At 44.6% G+C, this 24,154-nt stretch overlaps 1 long non-coding RNA gene across 1 annotated transcript; it reads right to left on the reverse strand.

Moving 5' to 3' along the window:
• Positions 1-11,395: 11,395 nt before the first annotated feature.
• On the reverse strand, positions 11,396-16,272 carry LOC105862308 (uncharacterized). The gene is made up of 3 exons (XR_001149980.3): positions 16,185-16,272; positions 14,111-14,272; positions 11,396-11,480 (listed from the first exon to the last, which is right to left on the reverse strand). It is a non-coding gene; the product is annotated as an uncharacterized LOC105862308 (long non-coding RNA).
• Between the last annotated feature and the right edge of the window lie 7,882 nt (positions 16,273-24,154).

A 24,154-nucleotide genomic window follows, 5' to 3' on the forward strand; every position in this document is an offset into this window, starting at 1 on the left:
ACAAAGGAGGGGAGGTAATTTAAAGGAGAGACCTAAGAACATGTTGTATTCCTAATTCTTACAAAAGTGTCTGACACTCAATAAATATTTGTTGAATGGATAAATGAATGAATGAATATGCAAAGGCAGCACAGGCTTAAAATATCACTTCATGCTCTGGTCTTCTATGTTGGGTGGTGTAATAGAATCCAGAAGGAACCCCTGTTTTTTCTAAGCAAAGCCTTTGTGTAAGAGATGTTTGATTGTGTGCCACTAACTGTAACACATTTTCTCCCATCCAAGTACCAACCAGGCCTGCCCCTACTTAGCTTGGTAGATCAAGCATGTTCAGGGTGGTATGGCCATAGACTGTAATACATTTTCTGATGCTGATGTTGGCTCTTGACTTTTTTTCCCAGTGGTTTGCAGTTGTTTTCTCTCTTTCTGTGTTGAGGCACACAGGGTCCAGATATGTGGGTGGCAAGCAGTAATGTTTATGTTTACCTGGCTACAGAAAGCCCACAGCCCATTATGCCTGGGTATTTCGGGCCCTAATTGCCTTCCAAAGCAATAGGCAGAATTAGACGTGTCTAGGTAGCCATTTTTCTAAGTGAAAACCAAGCAAAATAATTTATGTTTCAAAGTGCTTGGGTAATAGGGGTATCCTTCTCTCCTAATGCATTTCTGTGTTTTGAAAACTTTCTAAACAAGAACTCTTGGTGTTTTCAAAAGCTGTGAGACAGGAGCGGTAGAGAGGCAGAGGCAGAAGCCTGGGTCAGAGTGCCCTCTTTCCTGTCATAACATGCAGGACACGTGCTGGTGCTCTGGTGCCTGTGTTTGTCGTGGTCTCATGGCTCAGCTCGGAGCCCACAATTTCCAGTTTCCAGGGCCAGGGCCAGGCGACTCGATACAGTATGGCCATCCTGTACCCAGCTGTTGTCAGGAGCAAATCAATGGTCCTAGGCAGGACTGCGCATGCCCCCCAAGGGTGTTTTTGTGAAGCTGTCATGGACATTAAATGAGCTGAATTAGAGAATGTCCAGTCCTGGGCTGGTATGCAGTAGGCACTCAATAAATGGTGGCTTCCATTTTCTTCATTCTCTGTTAGGGATGTGTTCTGTGGCAGATGACAAAAACTGACTGCACTGCAGCAAGCGAGAGTTCGTTTTTCTCACATACTGTGAGGTCTGGGGTAGATGGTGGCCGTGTTGGTTCAGAAGCTCAGCAGTCTCTGGTTATTATCTCTACAACTCTCCTGGTGTCCCATGATGGTCACAAGATGGCAGCATGGACCCTCTGTCCCCCCAACAGAATTGTGATTATGTCTCGTTGCTGGACCTGGTCACCTGACCTACCCTAGCTGCAAGGGAGGCTGGGAATTCAGGTAGAAGTTCATATGACTGGTCCTCCTGAGCACATTTTCTCCTCCCCAAGAAAGATGTTGCAGACTGAGTTCTCCAATGGATGCTGAGACGGAGTTGGCATGTGGGATGTTTATTAGAGATGAATACCCATGGAAGGGAGGAGGAGAAAGAAGAACTGGGCAGAGGAAGAAGTGAACTGAGAGGCTGGTATGACAAGGAAGGTCTCAGCCAACCCTGGACAGCTCGGAGCATGTATGGTCCATTGAAGTTGTCTTTGTTGGGCTGAAGTGTCTGGGTCTACACCCACTACACAGTCAGTCATTGGGAGGGAAAGCATTTTCTGGGGAGGAAGGGGGCTCTTGGGCAAGATAGTGTTCTGCAGTCGAGGCAGATCCTGAGGGAATTATAACTGGAGGCTTCCTGCTGAGAACCAGGGCAGCAGGTTCTTCCTTGGAGGGCGGTGCAGGTTCTTGTCCATCACAAAAGAAGAAGTAAATACGCACTAATACAGAGATGTGACTGGGCAATATCGGCGGGCGGTGTTACCACTGTGTGGACCTGGGGAGCTGGGTTTTGCAAGAGCTCTAGATATGATGGAATGTTTTTGATCCTGGTACCTCTCACAGAGTGCCACCTAAGGGCTTCCTACGTGAGGGTACTGACTGTGGCACATCCTGTGACTAAGGTACCAGAGGAGATCTGTGCTTGGCTGGAGGCACCAGTTATTATAGTGAACAGTTAGTTAGAACAAGCGGAGGCGGAGTTACTCACTGTCCAAGGACGAATTGACAGCAGGGGCAGCTACTAGGAAGGAACAAAGGGACAACTCATCTATGAATGTCATGGGGAAAGTTGCGGCACATTTTATGACAATCTAAATCTAATATATAAGTTTGTTGTATCTATGCATGATGCTTTCATAGTGGCCAGCCACTGTGCTATATAATAGAGTTTCCCCCCCACCATATCTATGTATTTTATTTTGCGATGATTTTAGATTTACAGAAAAATGACAAAGGTAGTACAAAGAGTTCCTACATACCCCTCATCCTATTTCCTCCATTGCAAACATCTTACATCGTCATGGCACTTTGGTCAAGAAGCCAGCCTTGGTATATTGCCATTCGCTAAACTCCAGACTTTATTTTGACTTCACTGGTTTCCCATAATGTCCTCTTTCTGTTGAAGGATCCAGTCTAAGATGCCACAGTGCACCAAGTTGTCATGTCCCCTTCACCTCCCCGTCTGTGGCAGTTTCAGTCTTTTCTTGCTTTTCCTAACTTTTGACAGTTTTGTGGAAGGTCCCTCAGTTTGGGTGTGTGTGATGTCTTTCTTATAACCAGACTGTGCTTATGGATTTATGGAGAGAATCCCACGGTTGTGTGTACTTTTCCATCACATCACATTGCGGGGGTGCATGACACCCACATAACACCACTGGGATGATAGCCTTGATCACTCACTTAAGGTGATGTGAATTTTAATTTCCCACGTTTTGCCATAGGGGTCTTAACGTTTGTATATGGGCTTCTTCTGGGTCTGAAATCCTATTCTGACTCATGGAAGGGACAAGGAAAGGTGATACATATGTCCTACAGCTGTCCCCGTGGTGGTGGGGCAGGTCTTGTTTGGGGTCCAATGGAAGTCCTCCTTTTGTTCCTCCCCCATTCTCCTTCCCACCCTTTTCCCAGCAGCCCCCACACTGCCAAGTGCCAAGATGGCTGCCCTGCCAGGATAACACCAGCGATCATTTACTGAATATTTTAACGTGCCAAGCACTTTGCTTACACTGTCTCTAATCTCCAAAGCCACTAGCTGGGTGTATTGTTATACCACTTTGCAGATTAAGAAACAAAGGTGAAGTGAATGTCCCCAACTCGCACAGTGGGTGAGTAGAAAATTAGAGATTTGAAGCCATTGTATCTGTTTGATGGCGAAACCTGTGCTCTTTCTTCTGCTTTTGCTCATGGGCAGACCCACAAGATGGGAAAGTGTGTGGCAGAATAATGGATGTAATATCACCACATTAACCCTAGTAGCCCTACAGTCAGCTATGAGAGGCATAAAGAACTCTAAGGGACAAGTAGACTACAACAACTCAGAAAAATGGATACATTATTTTTCATAATAAAAGGGAGAGAAGAGAGACTGAGATGAGCTTTTTAAAAATCATTATGGCCATGGCAAAAAATTATACAACCATCACCCTTATTATCTCTGTAAGAAGAGATGTCAGGAAGGGTAGGGCTTAAGCTGAAATGATGTTTCTGACACACAGTGAAAGGTTTTTGAATGAAGAATCATGATGTATACAGACTTTGCTGTTTAGAATGCATTATTTTTTTCTTGGGATTTGACAAAATCAAACTCTATTCAGAACCTTGCCAGCATTTTCTGGGTGGGTGCTGGTCATCTTTCTCCACACTGTCGCTTCACAACCCCAATCACCTGAGGCCGCCTGTCCCCAGCTCCTCCTGGCTGCTCCCCTCCACCCTGGTCCCCCTTAGTCCCCACATGTGAAGCTTTTGTGCGTAATAATCTTTATTAAAGGTGTGGGGAAAGCAGAGGTGGATTATAGTGCTTAGGACAGGAACGTGGTTCTGTGGCACTTCCCCCCGTGGGGGGTTTCTCGTCAGGAGGATGTTTTATTTGTCATCTCTCTCTCATTGGGTCCTGGCTTGTCATCACCTTGCTGGGTCTGGTCTTCGCTTGAGTTCTAGGTTTTTAGTGGACACACAGCCTGGCCCAATAAATGTCTGTTGACTGCATAGTCAGCCCTGTCTTTTGTAACCATAAGGGCTGTTAGCACCACTCTTTTTATTTTTTTATTTCAGGGTATTATGAGGGTACAATCATTTTGGTCACATTTTATGTCTTTGCCTCTCCCTAGCACCTCTTATATTGTCCTGGTTTGAGCTTGAGCCTATTACCCAAAGTGAGATAACACAAGATCGGAAGAATAGGCTCCACTTGTACTCACCATCAAATTGGTACTGACTGATGAGCACCACTCTTTAAAAAGCCATGTCACTCTGGGCCCTGACATCAGTAGTTCCACCGGCTGGCAGGAGCTTGGCTTTACCTTCTGTCTCCCTTCCTCTCTCCCTTCCCTCCTTCATTCCTTCCTCTCTCATTCCCTCTCTCTCTTCCTTCTTTTTTTCCTTCCTTCCTTCTTTACTCTCCTTCCTTCTCTTTGTTTTTCTACAGATTTTAATGTTTATGTTTCTATACAAGTCTATAAATTCATTTGTCCAAATGGCATTCAGCAGAAAATTAGCCCTATTTTTCAACTGTGTTCAGATATTTTATATATAGAATAAACTTTATTTTCTGACCAATTTTTAAATTTATTTTTACTCATACACGAAGTTCCTAACATGTTTTATAGCTATCAATCTCTCTATCTCTTTGTCTTCTATTGAAATACACAATGTACACATAATTTCACACATAAAATTCACAATTTTAGAGTGTACAATTCGGTGGTTTTTAGTATATTCACAAGATTGTACAATGATCACCACTATGTAATTGCAGAATATTTTCATTACCGCAGGAAGTCCCATACCCATTAATAGTCACACCCCTTTTCCTGCTTCCCCTTAACCCCTGGAAACCACTAATCTGCTTTCTGTCTTTATGGTCTTTATGGATTTGCCTCTTCTGGGCATTTTATATAGATGGGATTATACAATCATGTGACCTTTTGTGTTTGGTTTCAAAATATTTTCTTTAATTCAAAAGTTTCACATGTCCCTACTTCTTGGACTTTAGTGTCACTTGGTAGCATAAGGTCAGGTACCTGTGTTCCCCGCCTCTCTCCGGACTGGCCCTGCCATCCCAAACCCCTCCGAGGGGAAGGAGCGGGCAGCTCTAGACCAGCAACACGGAAGTCTAGATCTCATGCTGGAGGGGTGTCTTGAGTGGTTGCAGGGCCAGTATCTATTCGTGTCACCAAGGAGATTGACTAGCTTTTCTTAAAAAATTTCTTTTCAGGAAGAGTAAAGAAATCTTCAGTTACTTGGTAAAGGCATGTAATACAAAATTCAGGGAAGAGTCATTTTCCTGGTGCTGAAATGGTAGCGCAAAATACGCTCATCTAGGCTGGATTTAACTTTTAGATCACAAAAGCCTCCATTTCTTCACTTTTACATTTTTCAAAAAAAAAAAAAAAAGCACACCCCAAACTTTAAATATTCCTGTTTAAAATTCAGTGTAAAAATTCTAAGGACATTCAAAAGAACAAAACCACAAATCTCTTCCTCTTAATCACTTGAATTTCAAAGAGCTCTTAGGAATAGAGAGTAAGCTATTTTGTTTTCTGAACACTTTAGTGGGAGGAACAGGCTAAGGTACTTTTCTTGTGTGTGTTTTAAAAGAGCATTTTTCTTTGCACTCTGCCAGAACCTCTTCGGAAACCCAGGGTAAAAACCAATTTGCTCCTCCAAGTCCATTTTCTTATGGCTGATTCACAAATTGTAGCCACTGAGTCAAATAATGATAAAACGGAGTTTCCTGTAGGCAGAAGACAAAATGGTCCATGTTGCTCCAATTTCTAGATGCCTCCAAGTCTGGCTGAAGAATCATTTCTATAATTAATAGGAAAAAAAAATCTCTCTGGTGTCCAAGCAATCTGCACATATATTTCCTGGTTTTAAAAAATCCATGTCAGCCCTTTATCATTGTATTTCTCTTATCGATCACAAAATTGGGCGCCCTTAACTTTTCTCACCTTCTCTTGTGTTTCCTTTACCTGGTTAACATCTGGGTCCTCTGTTTTGAGTGCTGTGCTTCTGTGGGCATTGCCTTGGTGGTGCTGTGGCGGGGAGTAGAGGTCTGTGGCAGTAGGAGTCACCTTGCCCGGGCCAGGATGGCCAGGAGCAGGGCTTCTCAACCTTCAGTGTGAGTCCGTCCGTCCGAATTCCCCTGGGATCTTGTTGACATGCAGATTCGGTTCAGCAGGTCTGGATGATGCAAATGCTGCTGCTCCGTAGACTCTATTTTAAATAATAAGGAAAGAAATCTAGTTCTTTTTAGACTTCGATTCAGAAGCAGCGATGTCCCTACTTACTGGGAGGATTAGGGAGGTGAAGAGCAAGCCAGTGTGGAATGCATCCTGATGATGGTAGGGAGGAGCATCCCGCACTCAACGTTATACCGGTGGCCCTCATTCTCAGCCCTTCCAGGGTGTGGCCAAAGGCTCTACACTGGGGTATTTTTCTTGTTGTAGGGTGTCCAAGCCCAGTATTCTTTTCTTCCCAGGAAGTCTGTGAGCCACCCAATATCCTTTAATATATTGCTTTTTGGGTTTAAATTAGCCAGAATGGGATTTGTTATTTACAATCAAGAACCTGGCCCATTCTTGCATTCTAATTTGGTACTGGTTACCTGGGGAACTAGGTAAGAATCCTAAGGCTTCATCAACTCAGAAAAAGAGTACAGGATTGATTAGTAATGCCTGCATAGATATAGAACTAGGGGATAGAAGTAATACATTGTGCTTTTGTTGTCCCTGTATTAAAGTCTATGTCAATTTCCTGTTGCTGTTGTTGTAAATTACCACAAACTCTGTAGTGTGGTAAAACAGCACCGATTTATTCTCTCACAGTTTTAGATATCAGAAATCTGAAATGGTTTGGCAGGAATGCATTCTTTCTGCAGGGGAGAATCTGTTTCCTTGCATTTTTCAACTTCTGGAGGTTGCCTGCATTTCTTGGCTCACAGCCCCTTCCTTCAGTTTTGAAGCCAGCGACGCAGCAACAACTGCAGATTTCCCTCTGACTCTGACCTCTGCTTCTGTCATCACATCTCCCTTTCTAGCTCTGACCGTCCTGCCTCCCTCTTATAAGGGCCCTGTGGGTACATTACATCCATGAGAATAATCCAGGATATCCTCTACCTCCCAAGGCTCATAAGTTAATCGCAACTGCAGAGTCCCCTCTGCCACATAAGGTGACATGCTCATAAGTTCTGGGGACTAGGATGCAGATATCTATGGGGGAGGCAGGATTCTGTCTATACATGTCTATGAAACAGCAGCTCAGGTCCTCCAGGGGGTGTTCTTAACATGCCTGTAGATGCTCAGTTCTTTGGTGACAGACTCATTTTACATAAAGATTAACATGTTCATTTATAATGATGACACCTGAGAGACCAGAATATGTGAGCTTTTTGTGGAAAGGATCTCCTTGTTCTGGTATTCCTGAAAATACAAATTATTATCCAGAGGTTGCTTGGTAGGTCAGGAATCAGAAATTGGCGCTATTTCAAGCCAGTGATTACAATAGTTTGTTATTGCAGCAATGGAAAATTAATACAATGTATTTTACCTTCTTTTTGCTATTTTTGCTGATTTTGCAATGACATAGAGGACCCTATGTTGTTTTTCCCCATCCTGGGTCCAGGACAGACGTCACCAACTGGTAGTGATATTCTCAATGACATCGCCTTATTTTGAATCCCTAGCATTTATCACTTTCGGTCATAAACTCGATGTATCGTTTATTTCTTACGTGTCTTATCTTCACTTGAAACTACACTTTATAAGAGCAGGGATCCTGCCTGCTCTATCGTTGCTGCATCTACAACAGTATACAAACATAAAAGGTGTTCAAGGAATCTCGTGACATAACAAAATCCTGAACGCAGATTGCCAATGCAGTGCTCCAGTTAGCCTGGTCCAACGATGAACATGTGAGGGGAAGTCTCTTTGACACCCTTACGCTAATATTAGTACTACCACAAAGAGCTAACATTGCCTGTTGCATGTCAGGCACCAGAGTAAGCACTTTGCTTAAAGCAACTCATTTGATCATGAGAACCCTCTTTGGTAGGTCCCAGTACCACCTCCAATTTATAGATGAGGAAGATGAAATGCAGAGCGGTTAAGTGACTTTCCCAGGGTCACAGCCGATGGGCGGGAGAGGTGGGCTTGGGAGGCATCCGGCCCACACTCCTGGGCACCGTTCTGCACGCATTCCCTCCTTTACTTGTCACAACAGGCTGGGACTTGGGAGAGGGAAGCGAGGTGCCCAGTGTGCGAAGCCTCACTCTCGCGTTAGTGCTTCATCCTCACCCTGGTCTGTTTCACGACGGCACAGTGCCCAGATTGTTGTGTTAATTGCATTTCACAGAAGAGGAGGCTGAGAAGGACCATTGAGTTCCTACGGGGAAGAGCCAGATGGGAAACCCAGGTGTCCCTTTGTCTGGGAGCCTCTGATGTGGCCCCCGAGCACCTCTCTTAGGTGTTGACACATTTTTCTGTTCCACTTCCTGATTGACAAGTGCCTCCCCACCCCTTCCTCAAAAGTAGTAGGTCTAGTGTTTACTAGTGAGACTGGTGCCGAGTTAGGATTGTCCTTCTCCGGGAGACTTCGGTTTCCCTGTTTGAGAGAAAAGAAGTGAAATCACTGTTGGAAGAGCCCACCAAGGGAGGGGAACCGCTGCTCTTGGTGACTGGGGGGGCCTCATCGGCAGAGCAAAGAGTGTGTCTCGCCTCTTTCCTGACATGAGCAGGCTGGATTGGAAAACGGTCTCTGTTACCTGCAGACCCCCTTCTCGTCCCTCTGCGGGAGGCTGGCACTTCAGGCAAACCCTGCCATCTGCAACCTCATCTCATTTCTCTCGGACAGAGGCTGAGACGGGATGAGAGAAACACACAACGTGGTGACTCCCTGCTGCTGCCCACGAGGACAGGTGCCAGGCTCTGGTGCCTGAATCTCTGTAAAATACCTCCATGTGTTGAGGGGGGGGCAAGCTTCTTCTCAGTGGTAGGCCAGAGTCTCTTCAAGAACTGCAATTCCTGCTGGACGTCAGGGTTAGGTTGAGAGTCAGAGATTTGGGTGTCGGTGGGTGGCGGGGCGGGGGGTTCTGCCTGAGAGCCGGATGGAGGATGGAAAGAAAAGGTGCTGGGAGGTGTGAGACACTGGTCCAGAAGCTAGTGGGGTTCAGCTCCCTGGAAGCCACTGCCAGACTGGGAAATCCTTTTTTGGAGAGTGCTTCTCTTCCATTTTAAGAAAAATCCTTGCTGAAAATGGTGTCTAGCCTTGAGTGAATTCCACTTGTGGGAGGGTGTAATTTCCCTTCGTCGGCGTATACCCCATTCTGCAGGGCTGCGGAGAGGACGGCTGCCCTCGGCCTACAGTTGTGCATCCTCTCCTGCTCCCCACGCTGCAGGCTGGGCTCTCCAGGATGGAGACTGGCGGGTAGAGGTTCACTGGGGGAGTGGCTGTGCAGTCAACACCTGTTTGCAGGAGGGAGGGACAGAGTACGGGTAGGGGTCGGGGGAGACGAGCTCATTGCTGTTCTTAGCTGGTCCTCGGCAGCTCTAAGCCAGGCAGGCCCTGCAGAGTCGCATGTACCTGGAGCAAGGGCGTCTGGGCCAAACCCCAGCGCGAAGCAGTCATGTGATGTGGAATTCTCCTTCCCCCTGTGTAGCCTCAGGCAAGACATCTGCCTTCAGCTGAAGACAAGAAAGCCTGGGAGAAGGACGCAGCTAAGTGATGAAGGACATGAGCACTCCCAGCAGCAGGGGGAGGATCTGGGCGACACCCCACAGCGTCCACTCCAGCCCTTGTCTGTGGCATATAACGGATCTGAGTGTGAGATCACACACCCTGACCCACTTCCTTCCATCAAGTCTGCTTGTGGACGGGCTCCACTTGGAGGGGTCAGGTCCCAAAACAAGAATGAAGGGAAAACCCTGAGGAGTCTGAGTTGCCCTCCCAAACCTCACACCAGAGAGGCCTTGGGAATGGAAACCAGCTGAAGGAACAGCACTTCCATCTCATGAACTCTCAGGTTTACACCACGGACAGCTGCACAGGATAGAATCTCCCTCACTATTTAGGTGATTTCTCTCCCTCTGTACAACATTGCAGAACACGTGTAGTGGAGTTTGCATGTGTTAAACGGATGCATTATGTGACTCCTACATAATTCCAATGCTTTCTTTAACATCATCTGACCCATGGCTCTCTTTTATTATTGTAGAATAATAATCCTTGCGTGCTTTGCTCTCAAGGAGCCAAGAGTTGGCACACGTGTGGGAGGAGGTGAACACGTGGTAAATACCACAGGGCATGGCCAATGCCATATAATTGTAACAGCCAAGTCCAGGTTTGACAATTCAATATAATTCCTCTGCACATCTTGGGCTCAGTTCATTTTACATTCTGGATAGATTTTGTAAATGGGGGGCACAGCCATGGAAGTTTTCTCTTATTGACTAAGATATAAAAATCACAAACTTCATGTCCTTCAGAGTCTCACAAAATTGACCATGATGGTTTCTTTATTCTGCTAAATTCATAATTTGAAGGAACCTTCGCTGACAAAAATAGATACCAACATTATATCAAGTGGAATGGGCTAGGAGAAAATTAAGTGCTCCAAGGACAGTTGGGTGGACTATTTTGCCACTGGAACCTTTCTCCTTGAAGCAAAGGAGGAAAATAGCTCCGTATATGATCTGAACCATGGTAACATTAGCATTCTCTTTGCTAGGAGTGGCTTTATTGTTTGTTTGTTGAAGTCAAGGCTTTTATGGAAAATATTCCTTTCAAAGAAAAGAAAAAGAGTGGGCTCTTGGTTGGTGATTAATAAATCTAGGTTTTGCCTAAAATGTGCCCACAATTTTTTGAGAATTAAGATTTTCCCAAGTTCCCAGTGGGAGGCAGAAGGAGGCCTTGACTTGATAGCCGGGCCAATGAGTTCGATGAACACATGGTGAAAGAGAACAATGTATGACGAGTGAGTGCAGGTCTTGCTTGCTGTCTGGTCCTTCTGAGGCCCTGTGTGTGAATCTGTGGAACGTCTGCTCCCAACCCTTTGTTCCTAAACCCATCCACACTCATTAGCATTTTTTCTTTGGTCACCAATGGTGTATTTTGCTTGGTAAGATGCCAGAAATTGAGTTGCAATCACTGGGTTAGAATGTTTATTACGATGTTCAAATGCACTTAGAATGTTTGTTTTTGAAGCTTCTTGATCTTCCTGGGAATTGGACCTGCTTCTCATAGCATCATTCCACTTTTTGTCAATTGAAGCAAACATCCGATGTCTCCTATAACTAAGGGGACTGATTTAGGAGCACAGTTTTCCTATTTCGGAGAAGACGAGTTTATGGAAGGGAATTGCCTGAGAGTAGAAACAGAAAAGAGAGATCACAGCTGATACTGAGTGTGATGAAACACCAAATGCTAGTCCTTCAATTATGTTCCTAAAGGGAGAAAGTACATTTCCAGGTTTTCCAAAAGTCAAAATCTAGTGATCTTTTAAAACACATATTTCTCTCTATACCAAATTGCAAACTATTGTCTTTGGGATTATCTAACTGCAATATTATCTAATTAAAACCCCACCTCTATTCATTTATTTGGTCACGTGTGCATTCATTATTTCAGTTGTGCATGCATTCATTCTTTGGCTGTGCACGCACTCATTCATTTGGTCACTCATTTATTTATTTGGTCTCTGCTATGAACTCAGTTGTGTCCTCCCCCTCAAATTCGTATGTTGAAGCCCTAATGTCTTGGTCTGTTTTGCATTGCTATGAAGGAACATTTGGTTAACTTATAAGGAAAATAAGTTTATTTGGCTCATGCTTCTGCAGCCTGTATGAGAAGCACCAGCATCTGCCTCTGGTGAGGGCTTCAGGGAGCTTCCAATCAAGGCAGAAGGTGAAGAGGGAGCAGGTGTTTCTCACACATGGTGAGAAAAGGAGCAAGAGAGAGAGAGGAGAAGTGTGAGACTCTTGTAAATAACCAGCTCTCACGTGAACTGATAGAGCCAGAATTCACGCATTACCTCTGGGAGGGCACCAAGCCATTCTTTTTCTTTTCTTTTCTTTCTTTTTTTTTTTTTTTTTTTTTGAGGGATCTGCTCTAAACATCTCCCACCAGGTCCCACCTCCAACATTGGGGATCAGATTTCAACGTGAGATTTGGAGGGGCCAAATATCCCAACTATGTCACCTGAATCCCAATGTGACTCTATCTGGAGATATGGTCTCTAGGAGGTAAGTAAGATTAAATGAGGGTTGAGCTCTAATGCCGTAGGACTGTGGACTTAAAAGAAGAGGAAGGGAGGGATCTCTTTTCCCCTCTCTCTCTCTGCCATGTGAGGACATGGTGAGAAGGTGGCCGCCTATAAGCCAGGAAGACAACCCTCACCAGAATCCAACCACACTGGCCCCTTGAGCTCAGATTTCCAGCCTCCACACCTCTGAGACAAATGTATCTATTGTTTAAGCCACCCAGGCTATGGTATTTTGCTATGGTAGCTTGAGCTGACTAATATGGTCTCTCATTCATTCAACTAATGTTTACTAAGTGTGTCAGGCATCGTGTGAGATACTGATGAAATGACAGTGGTGGTCACTGGCACGTTCCCTGTTGCTTGCCTACCTATAACTATCCCCTAGTTCCCGGCAGCAGAACACAGACTTTGTGCTGGTGACAATGTGTTCAACCAGTATGTCCCAGGAGATAAATCGTGATTGGTCTGAGCCTGTCATGACAATCCCGCTCCTTTTGTCTCATTAATGGTCCAGGTGTGGGCACGTGGTCCTGTTCTAGACTATGAATCATAAGGGAGGTTGTCTGAGGCTATCGGTAATTATTTTCTTTCTTGAAAAGAGAAAAGCACTCAAGAAGGAAAACTTTTTGTTCCTTCCAACTTGCTTTCACTTTAAGATGCATTTTGGTACAATATAGTGTTAATAACACATTTTGATGCAGTGTCTGGAGCTAGGGAAGCCATATTGTAACCATCTGGGGAAAAGTGGGGGGGGGAGAGAGAAAGAATAGCTTTTGTGTTTAAGCCACTGTTAGCAGGCTATTCTTTTATTTGTAGCCAAATTATTAATACAGTCCCTGCCCTAAGAAGTTTATAGTTTATAAGGAAATAGGCTCTTAGACACTGGCAATGTTTTAAGAGAAGGATATACAAAATGGTATGTGAACATATTAAACCAAGAGGTTTAATCATAAAACCAAGAGGTTCTTTTTCTCCATTAGCCTCTTTTGAAGAGTGCTATTCAAGGAGAATGACATTCTTATCCATAATGTCACTTCCTCAAGATGACTAAGATTCTCTTTTTAAAGAAAGATAGATGACATTCTACTTTGGGGCAAAAGAGGGGCATAAACACTGTGTCATGCTGAAGAATGGGGGCTGTGAAGGACAACTGCTAGGCCCCAGTCCTGGCTTCACTTTCTTCCACTTGCTGGATCTTGACCAAGTTACTAAAACCTGGCAGCCTGCATAACAGAGAGAGGCCCCCTGAAAGAAAATGATATGTATTTGGCAGTAGGGCAGTGCTACAGGAATCTGTGTGCCATAGCAAACTGTGTGTGTGTTCAGGGAGGTAAAGGTTTTTAAAGGGAAAATGAGGAGGATTACATAGTCGTTTTGAGATAGTAATCCTCGACTACAAGGATCAATAACAAGACTGGTACCAGTCCAAGGTTGGACAGGCCATTGCTGGGCAGATGTCCTCACAGAAGTGTTCTTTTGTGTGTGTGTGTGCAAAGTTGTGATGGCTTTTGTGCAAGGTTGTGGTTTTTGCTGTCTTTTGTGATGTGATGTTCTTGTTAACAGTCACTTATGCACAAGAATCCTCTTTTCATGGCTTCTCTAGCTCTGTTTTTCAGGGTTCTTTTTTTTTTTTTTTAACACAAGGGACATCATTTTGATTCTGACAACTTTCCCAAACGCTGCTTTCATCATCTGTAACATGGGGATAATATAGGACATGGCTGAAGTACCTGGAACAGAGGAATCTCTCCATAAATGGTGGTCATTTTTATTTGTCAAGCTTCAGTGGTTTCAGTGAATGCCGTCACTTGTGGGACGAATCTTCTCATCTTAGATAATTCTATAAGTGAGTTACGGAGCATTGACATCTTCATGATGTTGAGGCCTCCTTTCTAAAAAGAAAGTATGTTTTGCTATTTTTCCTTTATATGCTTCAGTAAAATTTGAAACATTTTCCTAGTATTTCTTAAATTTGTCTCTATTTATTACATCTTAGTTGATCATGCTGCCACTGTAAATGGGGTATTTTTTCCATTTATTTTCTGTACGAGGTCAGTTCCATCTCAGGTTGGCCGAAGACTCTGAAAATGCAGCTAAAATGTTAAACATCAGAATCCTGAATTGACCTACATGACAGACTGCAAGCTAGTATGAACAAAGGTACTTTGCTATACCCAACTTCCCACGGCTCCTTTCCAAACCTGGATCTGACCACTGGCCTGACTCGAGCAGCATCGAACCTTCCTTGGGGCAGCAGGCAGGGAGGTAGAGAGAGCTGAGGGGTGTGAGGCCAGGCCCCACCTTAGAGCTTCAGATTCTTCCGCCATAAACCGGGGCCAATAACCCTTCCCTCTTAGGCTGTTAGGAGATAATAATTCAAGCCCCGAGCACACTTTTTGGTGTGTTGCTGATCCTAAATCAGTGACTGAAAGTGTAGGCTCTGGGTCCAGGTCATATGGGTTCAAATTCCTGCAACCAGACATTTCCGAGCTGTGTGTCCTCAGGCAGATAACTTGGCCTTGCTGAAGCCTCAAGTTGTTTTGTCTGTGATACAAGGGTAGCAATAATACAGGCTTTTTGGGGCAACTGTGGAAGTGAGATGTGACAATCTTCATATAGGGTTTATAGAGGCCCAGTGTGTGCTAAGTGCCAGACGTGTAAACTCAATGAGGACAAAGACCTTCCCTGCTTTGGCCACTCTGGCCCAAGGTCACTGAATGAATGAATGCATGAATGAGGAAGTGAAAATATTGAACTGAAATAATACAGTGGTCTCTGAATAAAACCCAAATTCTTAGTTATTAGCTTTGAGTCTCTGTTTAAAAATTATAAGGTGATCAAGTCCAATGGTTCTTTTTTTTTAGAGACAGAGACTCCCTGGGTAGAGTGCAGTGGCGTCACCACTGCAACCTCTGATTCCTGGGCTCAAGTGATCCTCCTGCCTCAGCCTCCTAAGTAGCTGGGACTACAGGAGCATGCCATCACACCTAGCTAATTTTTCTATTTTTAGTAGAGATGGGGGTCCCACTCTTGTTCAGGCTGGTCTCAAACTCCTGAGCTCAAGCGATCCTCTCACCTTGGCCTCCCAGTGTTAGGATTACAGGTGTGAGCCACTGCACCGGGCCAAGTCCAGTGGTTCTTAACTGGAGTCTATTGTGGAGTCTCAGGAGACATGTGGCAATGTCTGGAGTCGACTGTGGTTGTCATAACTATGGGGTGCTACTGGCATCTATTGGGTAGAAGCCAGGGATGTGGCTTCTACATCCTACAGTGTATTGTGTCTTGTGCATCCTGCAATATATTGGACAGTCCCTTGCCACCTGCTATCCCCCTCCCTGACAAAGGGTTATCCAGCTCCAAAAGTCCACAGTGCTGAGGTTGAAAAGCCCTATGCTAGACAAGAAGTTAGTTTTGGTCTCCCAGGGTTTATTAAATGGTCATATCATCTGGTGTTGGGTGAGGTAATCTGACTCAGAAACTCTACTAGTATTTTCTTAAACTATAAAAACAGATAGCTGGTGCCTATAGGTCCCCAAAGATGCTGTGCTTCTTCCTTAGACTTGCTAATTTTCCAGATGCCCTTGTGGTAATTTACTGGCTTAACTTTGCCTCGGATCAATTACTCCTTTAGGCATGGGACTTGCTATAATTAAAATCCAAGGAGATTGAAACTTTTTCCTTTGAGAAGCTCATGAGATGAATGATTCACGCTTTCTGATGAACCATCAACCCCCCCCCCCCCCGTTATTTTTCTCTTTGCATTTGCTAGCTTTGCTATTCCCACTTATCCATTGCTTCCCTCACCCCTTTATTTCCCTGGCTCCACTGATTGCTAAATTGTTGAACAGCAGCAGGAGAGGCGAAGCCTGGAAGATCCTTCTGGCTGTGGGAACACCAAGAGGATGTGCCAGTTGAAGTAGCTACGGAGTGACACTGTCACTGGCGACTCCTTACATGCAGGGACTGGAGAGGAAAAGAATATGAGAAGTTGCCTTTAAATTATAAATGCTGCTCAGAATGAAGAGAATAACATAATGAGCACATTTTAATTCAGCAAGTACTTTCTCAACATTAATCTAGGATCAAACTAACTCAATATGGCAGAGACTGCTAGTATGCCTTCCCCAGTAGCTAATCTTGCTTATTCCATAGTAATAGCAAAATTATGCATGGCCAACCAGAGCAAGTACTCTGTGTCTCAGCCTCCTTTGCAGCTAGATGTGTCTATGTGGCTAAATTTTGCCAAAAGTATGGAGGAGGAAGTTTTGTGTGACAGAGTTTCCAGCAACAGTCCCTAGAGGAGAGCTGCTGAAGGCCTTTATCTCTGCACTGTGTTCTTTCTTCCATCCTGCTGCCTGAAGATAACTGTGATGGCTGGAGCTCCAGCCAGTATTTTAGACCATGAGGTCTAGGGCTATAGTCAAAAGAGAACAACTTGGAAAGAACTGGGGTCCCTGAGGACTTATTGGCATGGGATCACATTACCAACCCCATCCTGGCTGCCTTTGGACTTTTACCTGAGGGTGAGGATTATTCTATCAATATTTTTTAGAAAATCCATCATTATCCTTAGCAAAATGTTGTCCTAACTGATGTCTAGACCAAGAAAATGCAGCCACAGTTCTCATTGTGATTTCTGTGCTTGACAGCATCTTTTTCTTCCCATGAAAACTCTTCTGACTTTATGAAGTGGACTTCAGAGAGGCTTGAGAATGTTGCCCAAGGGAAGTGCTTTTGAAGTGACAGAGATGGAGAGACTTTTAGCTTTATGCATAGTAGACACTCAAAAAATGTGTTAATTCAGTGAATGATGTAGGATGAGGAAAATAAACATTTACTGAGCATCTGTCATGAGCCAGGAACTCTGCTAGTCTCAGGCCAGGGTGGCCGTGAACAGGAATAGAAATTCTGGGTCAATGGCTTTGAGAACTCACAGTTAAATGGGAAAGGAGAGCTTGTAAACAAAGGATCACAACTTGCAGTGACGGGCATGGCAGGATGTTCTGAAATCTCAGTCAGCTCCTCTGTCTCCTAGCTCTCCTGATGCTAGAGCTGATGAGGAGTCACTGTCGCAGCTGCTCCTAATATCCATTCTCCCCTCCCATGGAACAGTGACCTTTGGAGTTGGACTCATGACTTCCTGGCTAAAGATGTTTTCTAGCCAACGAGGCAGCTGCAGGAAGTCATGTGACTCCAACCTACCAATGGCAGGATGGTGGAGGTGAGGAGCCCGCTTGCTCATTGGACCCTGGAGCGAAATGCCCGCCCCTTCCCCTCTTTCCTTCTCGGTGATTGGACTGGGAAAGGGAAGCGGGGGTTGTAGAAACCATCTTGGACGGCAAGTTGGAAGCTGTGTGTTGAGGTTGGCGAAAGCACTAATGAGAAACCATCCAGGCGCTGCTCTGACGGTGTGGAGCTGCCCTACCAGCCCCGAGCCGCCTGCTTGCACTTTTATGCGGGTAAAAGGAAACCTGTCTTGCGTAAGCCACTGCTATTTTGGGTCTGAATAACCCCATCCCCTTGGGTTTGGCTGGCACCCGCTCCCTTGGCACACCCTGTGGCTATGGCCCTATGGTGTATGGGAGTGAAGACATGTCAGTGGATCTGGTTTGTCTGGGCTTACGTGCCTTGGACATGCTCACGGAGTTTTGTGTGGCCTCAGCAGGGTTAAGGGGCATGATTCTGCCACACCCAGAGGGGTCCAGCAGCAGATCCTCCACAGCCCTGAGGGGATGGGGGCAGCAGAGTATTTCCTGGGGACCCAAGCTGGCGTTGGGAGTGAGGAAGAGGCAGCTCGAGCTGACAGTGATGCCGGATGATGATGATGCCAGGTACAAGGGTCGCTGCCCGGATGCTTGGGGATGATGCCTGATGCCACGGAAGCTTCTGGAACATAGATACCACTTCGAGGAAGGAGGCAGCTACCACCTGATGAAGATTTAGTTTCCAACGCTGGCTAGAGGGAGGTTTAGAAATGGAACACTGGAATTATGCACTAAATGATATACCTTTAATAGTCTGCATCTGCAGACTGAAATTCATACTTGCTGCACCCACAAGAGTGTTCAACGCCAAGAGTTCTCATCGAGGGAGGAGCAATCGCTTCCGTCAGATGGGGGTGGGGATGAGTGACATGCTCGTTTATTTTTGTTTTACTCAAAAAGGTATTTGTCCAGATGTTTCCCCCCAGAATGGTGTGATAATTATGAGTGAGACTCTGGAAGCAGATTCCCTTGGTTCAATTCTCATTTATTAGCTTCTTGGCACTGGGCAAGTTACTTAACTTTTCGAGTGTTTGATTTTGTAATCTGTTAAGTGGAAGTTGTAACAGTAGCTACTTGAAGTGCTGTTCTGAGGTTTAAATAGTGTATATTAGGATTTGTCATGGCGCCGTACATAGTCAGCGCTTGACTGGTGTTAGTCATTATTATCATCTAACACTAAAAAGGTCACTTCTCTCCTTGTGTGTACTGTGTTAGCAGTAGTTAACATTTTATTTAGATATTTATTTATATTTTAAATTAGATATTTATACTGTGCCTCTTTCCCCAAGAGGATTGGAAGTTGTGCCAGTATACACTTGTCTTAGTCTGCTGGGGCTGGCTTAACGAAGTAACAAAAAAATACAGACTGGGTGGCTTAGACAACAGAAATTTATCTTTTCATAGTTACAGAGGTTGGAAGTTTAAGGTCAAAGCGTTGTCAGAGTTGGTTTCTTCTGAGGCCTCTCTTGTAAGCTTGCAGACAGCAGGCTTCTCGCTGTGTCCTCTCGTGGCCTTTCCTCTGTGTCCAAATATCTTCTTCCTATAAGGGCACACCAGTCCGATTGGATGAGGGCCCACCTTAACGATCTCATTTTGACTTAATCATCTCTTTAAAGGTCCAGTCTCCAAATGCAGTCACATTTTGAGGTCCTGGGAGTTGGGGCATCAACATATGAATTTTGAGGTGACACAATTTAGCCCATAGCGACACTTGGGACAACATTAAATGTGACTTTCTATTGTGTCAAGTTCTGACAGATGCCCCAAAGACTGGGCCAGATGCTGAGAGCACCTTAGTGACGAAGAACGGGTTCTCCTCCACCAGCCCCCGTCTGCCTCCATCTGTTAAAGAGATTCTGAGAATCCTTTGGGAGGTGAAGGGACAGGTGTTGCGGATTCCTCTGGAGGGTGGTTGTCAGATCCTGCTTGGGAAGTCGAAGCGCCCACAGCTGTGGCTGGCTGGCTGGGGGTGTGGGGTGTTGTGTGGGGGCCAAGGCAGTGTAGCAGTGCGGGTTTCCTCTTGATCATCTGCATGTCCCTGGGTGTCTCAGTCTCAGCATTACGGGCATTTGTGGCTGGATAATTCCTTGTGTGCATATTTGGGGTGGGGCAGGGTAGGCCGTCCTGGGTCAGTGTCACCCCCACCCCTGTGGCGACAACTCAGAATATCTCCAGACATGCCAAATGTGCCTCTGAGGGTAGAATTGTCCAGGTTGAGAGCCACTAGGTCAGGTGGACTCAAGATGGACTTCTGCCCTGAGGACCACTTGAACAGGGGACTAGTGAAGTGCCCGCAAAGAGGAGGGCCACTGGAGTCCACCAAAGCCCAGGAGAGGAGCTGCGAGGTCAACCAGAGGGTGGGGGAAGGCGTCACCCATGTCAAGGGTGGTGCAGGGAGAGATCTCCAGGGAGAATCCCTGAAGAACCTACTCTAGAGTGAAAGACTAGAATAAGCGAAAGATTCTGGAATCTGCCTCCCCAGTGGGCACCAAAGCCAGAATACAACCATAGTAATCCCTTGAGACGTCTCTGTCCTTATCCAAGTGTGGGAGGAGCTAGAGGGAGGAACCAAAGTCATTTCACTTCCCTGCACTGCAGAATTCCAAGCCGCTGGCAAGGCCAGCGCAAAGGGGAGAGACTTTCCATTGGCTTTAATTATTATTTGAAATTTCGACCAACTGGGTCTTTGATTATCCAAGAGAGAAAAAATGTTGGAGCCTGCTTTAAGCTTCTTTTGGGGCAGGGAGAACTTACTCAACAGAAGGAACTGAAGAAGCAGTGAAAGAGGATACGTTTGTTCTGCTGCCTGAGTCTTGTTGAGTGCAGCTCATTCAATAAACTGGGTCAGGAAAAATTGTAAAAGACTCTGAAATAGACCAAAGTGGGGGGAAAAAAGATAACAGGAAGTCCTGTCTAGAACACTCTTCCAGAGTTTTTTATAACTCTGAAAGCTGCTAAGAGCTGTTAAAATACAGATGAAATTTGTCTGATGGGCCACAGTTAATTATTGCCCTGGAGATATAGACTGTTTTTATGTCAATTTGTGATGTATATGTGTGTTAAATTCTCCTTTGAAACAATCGTTGTATCTTAGTGGTTCCCTCATTAATAAATGAGTTAAATAAAATCTCTGGCACACATTCACTTTATATTTGTATCAGAATCGTGATTTTACTCATTTAGACAGGTGATTCTTTAACAATTGGTGGTATTTTAGGTTAACCTGGGCTATGAGGTTTTTGTCTACAGATTCATTGGTTTGGGCTGCAATCTGAGTCCCCAAAGTGACTATGCTTAAATATGGCTCTTTGAACAAACCATAGACTTACTAAGTACCATGGTTCTGGAGAAGAAGGGGGCTTGGTGGGGGTCTTTCAGATGCCTCGATTGACATGCCAGTGACTTGCTTGCGTAAGGAAGGGCAGATTGGCCAAAAGGGACCTCCTTGACTTGTTCTTGTCCCCACCAACATTTTCCTGAAATGACATTTGTGTACATTTGTTTATTCTCTTAACTGGATCTCCTCTCTTCAACTCTTCCCAGGGGAGAGTTCTAACCGAGGGATGTCCTCATCCCGAGAGTCTCAGCAAATTGAGGCAGAGCCTCTCAGACAACTGGTCTCTGGAACAAGCAGCAGGAAATAGGAAAAATCCATCTGACATCCTGATTGTACTTTAGAGTGACCTCAATGAGATGCCAGCCATTAGAGTGTTTTGTTAAAGTCCAAGAACTCAACATGTGGGCTTGTAATTGGTAGTGGGGATTTTTGTTCTAAGTAGCTAGTTATCTCAGTAATTCATGTTAAGAGCCTATTGAAATGACAACCTCAATTTTATTGGAATGGCCTATAATTTGTACATTATTTTTAAAAGGAGAAACACTCATGGGTTGGCAGATTCCTTTCCTTTTCAATTACCATGTAACCCCCCCCCCCTTTTTTTTCTTTAAAAGCCTAAACACCCTGTAGGGGTGGAACAGGGGTGATCACTTTCCTCCCCAGCAGAAGGGTCACGGCTGACATCCCTATAACAAAGACAGGTTAACAAGAGGAAAGCATAGCACATTTATGTGATCATAGTTTTATGTGGCATGGGGGCCTTCAGAATGAAGACCCAAAGACCCAGGGTGAACTATCCATTTTTGTACTTAGGTTTGAAGAAGCACGAAAAGCCATGTGGAAATGTGATTGGACAGAAGGGTGTGATCTAATGCTAGTACACTGCTTGGGGCAGCTCAGCAAGCCGGTCTGTCTAGATGATTCTAGTCCTCTCTGCACAGCACTCCTTCCTCTCGGGTATGGGGTAGTATTCCTCTGGAACGAGGGTCTTAATTTCTCTATGGCCAACTGTTACACAGAAAGGCGGGGGAAGGTTAGAGTAACATTTTTAGGCTTTCTGGCTGGCTTTGGGGAAAAAGGGGTTCTGGTTTCTTTTTTTTTTTTTTTTTTTTTTTTTTTGATGAGAGACTTTGTGGAAATTTTTTTTTTTTTTTTTTTTTTTTTTTTTTTTTTTGATGAGGTTCTGGTTTCTATGACCCACCTTGGGAAAGAGAAATTCTTGTCCCATCAACTGTAACAGGAAATAGGATTAAATGAATAAATTGCAGTGCTTTGAGAAGACACTAGACATGAGCCATCTGGCTAGCTTTCCCTCGAGTGCTATTGACCTGTGCCTGCTATCTAAAAAGTTTTTATTTAGTTCTGAGTGGTCTATTTTTTCATCTTATTTCTGGGTTAACTTTGCTTCTATATGTCTTGCCAGCATAAATATACTCTGTTAACAAATCCTTAATTCTTTTCTGTTCATAAATTGAATTATAGTCATTGTAGAAAAGCTGAATATAGAAATATTTAGAGATTAACGCAGTGCCTGGTACATGGTAGAATCTCAAGAATTGTTTGTTGATTGAATCAAGTGCAGGCATACATTTAGATTGTTTGTAGGTTTGTAAATATGCGATGGTGAACACTCATAATGGAAATCTTTGTCTGCAGTCTTGATTCTATTCTTAGGGTATTTGTAGAAGTGGATTTATTGGGTCATAAGTAGGCACCACTAAAATTTTTTCATCTTATTTCATCTTATTATTCTGCACATTTACTAAGAAATTGCCCATTAGAAATATCAATGCATCAATTCATACTTTGAGCAGCACTGCTTGAAAGTGCCCATTTTTGGTGCTCTTCCAAATGATCCCTTTGCTGGGATCATCATTTTGGAAAACAATCTTGCTAGCCCTAAATTATATCTTATTTTTGTTTCCATGAATATTTCTTTGATTGTTAGTGAAGGTGAACAGTTATTTTCATGCCCATTGTTCTTTGTATTTCTTCTTGGTAAATGGGGCCGTTTGGGGCTTTCACCCATTTTTCTGTTGGCTACACCAGTCAGTGTATTTTGATTGGAGAGATGAAGTTGGTTCATCTTTCAGTTTCCCATGATACCCCGTTGCTCTGCTGAGAAACACAGAATGTAGACATAAACTTAACATAGCATGAAGTAGGTTCTTCTTGAAATCTACTCAAGGGGTTGTCACTGAGTACTTGAATGACAGCTCTGAAATTCCTGCAATGCCAAGACCGTGGAATCACCGATGTGGGTCCGGTGCAGAGATGAATGATTTTCCCTTTGTGGTGTCGCCATCTAGTGGACCTGGAAGACAGTGCAGTAACCAAAACCTCAGCGTTTGGGATTTAACTTTGCCACCTGGAGCCCAGGCTGCCTTCAGTTTTCACCTGATTATTGACCAAGCCTCCCAACTGAATCCCCTGCCTTCATTTTCTCACTCCCCAATTCCATCTTTTACATCGCAGTCAGAGCAATTGTTCTAACATGTGGATCGGGTTCAGGTTCTCTGTTTAAATCCATTCTGTAGCTCATCATTGTTCTTGTGATAAAATGTAAGAATCCTTTAATCTGGTTTACAAAGTCTTCCCAGATCTAGTTCAGAGGTTGGTAAATTTTAGTTCAGGAGTTTGGTAAATCCAAACAGATTAAGGTCATTGGCAGAATTATCTTCCTTGTGGCTGCAGGGCTGATATCCCTGCTTCCTGGCTGGCTGTTGGTGGGGGCCCTCTCGGTTCTTCGAGGGTGCCTGCCTTGCTCATCATGCTTCCCCCTCCATCTGCAAGCCAGCAACAGTGAGTCAGATCCTTCTCATGTTCAAATCCCCTCGCCGCCTCCTTCTGCCATCTCACTCTACCTCCAGCTGGAGAAAATTACCTGCTGCTTTTTAGAGCTCATGTGGTTAGATTTTGGACTCACCTGAGCAATCTGGGATCCTCTCCCTGTTTTAAGGTCTATAACCTTGATTACATATGCCAAGTCCCCTTTGCCATGTAATATAGCATGTTCATAGGTTCCAGGGATTGGGTGTGGACATCTTGGGGGGCCTTTTCGTCTTCCAACCACAAGAAGTGATTGGATTCCTGCCAGATGCTGACAGGTTGGGTGTGGAACAAGAAAGGAAGACAGGAGACAGGGATGACTCCGAGGTATGTGGCCCAAGCAA

This window comes from Microcebus murinus, chromosome 16, assembly GCF_040939455.1.
Source record: "Microcebus murinus isolate Inina chromosome 16, M.murinus_Inina_mat1.0, whole genome shotgun sequence".
Taxonomy (NCBI): domain Eukaryota; kingdom Metazoa; phylum Chordata; class Mammalia; order Primates; family Cheirogaleidae; genus Microcebus; species Microcebus murinus.